A 3,432-nucleotide genomic window follows, 5' to 3' on the forward strand; every position below is an offset into this window, starting at 1 on the left:
TCCACACAGGTTTACCAGCGCTTGCTGTTAATGACAAGTTTTATGGGAAAGAAAATGAAATAACAAAAATCTGCCTGGAGACTTTTAAAAATACTCTGTAAGTAAATAGATTAATGTAAATTCAACAGTATGATAGCTTCAAGGCCGATTGAGAACTTATTTGGCAGGTTGTAATTTCGTTGAGCTTTAAGGCCTGCATTCCAAATGATAATACACCCTTATATTGCATCATTGTTTTATTTTTATTCATTCACAGCATGTGGGCGTCGCTGGCAAGGCCAGCATTTATTGCCCATCCCTAATTGTCCTTGAGAAGGTGGTGGTGAGCTGCCTTCTTGAACTGCTGCCATCCTTGTGGTGAAAGTGCTCCTCCAGAGCTGTTAGGGAGGGAGTTCCTGGATTTTGATCCAGCGATGATGAAGGAACGGTGATATATTTCCAAGTTGGAATGGTATATGACTTGGAGGGGAACTTGCATGGGGTGTCGTTCCCATGAGCCTGCTGCCCTTGTCCTTCTAGGTGGTAGAGGTCGCGGGTTTGGGAGGTGTTGCCGAAGAAGCCTTGGCGAGTTGCTGTAGTGCATCTTGTAGACGGTACACACTGCAGGCAGGGGGTTCGGGTTGTGGAGGGAGTCAATGTTGAAGGAGGTGGATCGGGTGCCAAACAAGGTGGCTGCTTTGTGGATGGTGTCGAGCTACTTGAGAGCTGCATTCATCCAGGCAAGTGGAGTATTCCATCACACTCCTGACTTGTGCCTTATAGTTGGTGGAAAGGTTTTGAGGAGTCAGGAGGTGAGACACTCGCTGCAGAATACCCAGCCTCTGACCTGCTCTTGTTTGGGGTGGCATGCCGAGGCCCCTCCCCTTTGCCCGGCTGTCGCAACATCCTACATATGTTGGGGGCGTGGCACCTAATCCCTTCTTCCAGTTCTACCCTCCGCAGCCCAAATCCCTCCCCATTTGGCTGAAACGGGCAATCCGGTTGAACTTGTCGAGTTGCTGGCACCTGTCCACAATATGCAAATACTCCTAACCAACGTTCCATTTATACATTGCGGCTGCGCAGCTCTCGAGACCTCCCGCACAGTTGGAGTGCCGGCATTTCAATGCAAAAAAACGCGCGTGGGCGGTGTTGTGAATGGAGCCTTTACTTTCTGTAAACAGCCTCTTAAAGGGGCCGCGCACCCAAAAAAAAGAATATGAGGGAATGTTGCTCCCAACCGTAGGATTTGGGATGGGGTTGGGCGCGCATCCATGAGGTGGGCTGATGTTCTTCCCCCTCATCCCAAATCGACCCCTAAAATGGGGGAATTTCAGGACTCAGAAGAATAGATACGGATCCTCACCAGAATCCTGCTCATATTGTGAAACAGATAGTAAGGATTGGGCTTCATACAGAGGTGACTAAAATGAGTATTTTAAGAGGTAAGAGGCACTAGGGGAGTAGATAGCTAGAAGCTTTAATAGCTATATAAATACTAGCAGCACACTAGGCCAAGCGCAATCCTTTAAATTAAGTTGGGTTGACATATTATACAGGAGAAGATCAGGAAATGGCAGAAATCTTTACACTAGCTTTCACAGTCTGCAAGGAGCTTCTGAATTCAGTTCTTGTGGCTCAAGAACATGTGAGATATGTGGATGGAAAAGCTGTGGCTCAGTTGGTAGTGCTCTAGCCTTTGAGTCATGAAGGTTGTGGATTCTAGTCCCATTCCAGAGACTTGAGCATTAAAATCTAGGCTGACAGTCTGGTGCAATGCTGAGGGAGTATTGCGTTGTCAGAGATACCGTCTTTCAGATGAGATGTTAAACTGAGGTCCTGCCTCCCCTCTCAGGTGGTAGAAAAGATCCCATGGCACTATTTTGATGAAGAGCAGGGGAGTTAACCCCGGTGTCCTGGCTAATATTTATCCCTCAATCAACATAACAAAGACAGATTATCTGGCCATTATCACATTGCTGTTTGTGGGAGCTTGTTGTGTGCAAATTGGCTGCGTTTTTCCCACATTACAACAGTGACTATACTTCAAAAGTACTTAATTGGCTGTAAAGTACTTTGTGATGTCCGGTAGTCGTGAAAGGCGCTATATAAATGCAAATCTTTCTTTTTTGAACAGTCAGGTCTGCTAAATGGTGGCAATTTACCATAACAAAAAAAAAACAACTTGGTTGCAGGCAAACAATTTTGCTCATGTCATATTAATCAGAAAGTAAGGTTGTCACTGTCCTCACTGCCTCACACAAACTACAATTGTTTCATCGATCAGTTTGATACGCAGGAAATAAATACTTTCATTACTGATTATGCAGTATTTTTTGGAATAATTTTGCATCATGCTGAGCTCAATCATTTGTGTGTATTTTTCTTATTTTTCATTTATATTTTGGGTGATTACTTTTCATACTCTTAGGTGAGGGTATGACGTACAGAGGAATTGAATGCCTTCCCACTTTGGTTGCTCAGTATTAGTACTGACAATTCAGATGCAGAGTAATGGTGCATTGCCTTAATCACAACCTGAGAAAAGCACCTACTATCAGCGACCTGTGATATCTCTGAATAAGATGATCAACTTAGTGCTAATTTGTGCATTGGGCCAGAGTCCTCTCATCATCTTAGGCAATCCCTCGGAATCGAGGCAGACTTGCTTCCACTCCTGAAGTGAGTTCTTTGGTGGCTGAACAGTCCAACTCAAGAACCACAGACTCTGTCACAGGTGGGACAGATATTTGTCGGGGGAAGGGGGGGTGGGACTGATTTGTTGCACACTCCTTCTGCTGCCTGCGCCTGACCTCTTCACGCTCGCGGCATTGAGGTCCCGGATGGACCTTCTCCACCTAGGGCGGTCTTCGGCCAGAGACTCCCAGGTGTCAGTGGTGATGTCGCACTTTACCAGGGAGGCTTTGAGGGTGTCCTTGTAACGTTTCCGCTGCCCACCTTTGGCTCGTTTGCCATGAAGGAGCACCGCATAGAGCAGTTGCTTAGGGAGTCTCATGTCTGGCATGCGAACTATGTAGCCTGCCCAGTAAAGCTGATCGAGTGTGGTTAGTGCTTCAATGCTGGGGATGTTAGCCTGGACGAGGACACTGATGTTGGTGTGTCTGCTCTTCCAGGGGATTTGCAGGATCTTGCGGAGACATCGTTGGTGATACATCTCCAGCGACTTGACGTGTTTTCTGTAAATCGTCCATGCCTCTGATCCATACAGGAGGGCAGGTATTACTACAGGCCTGTAGTCCATGAGCTTGGTGGTAGGTTTGAGGGCCTGGTCTTCGAATGCTTTTCCTCAGGCGGCCGAATCTGTGGATTAGGTTAAGGCTGCCTAAACTAATTACATCTGGGACCCTTGCTGGAGGAGAAAGAAAAAAATCAGAAAGAAAGACAGAGAGATATCAGAATGAAATACCGAGAGCTATCAGAATGAAATACAGA

The sequence above is a fragment of the Pristiophorus japonicus genome, chromosome 11 (genome assembly GCF_044704955.1).
Source record: "Pristiophorus japonicus isolate sPriJap1 chromosome 11, sPriJap1.hap1, whole genome shotgun sequence".
NCBI lineage: Eukaryota > Metazoa > Chordata > Chondrichthyes > Pristiophoridae > Pristiophorus > Pristiophorus japonicus.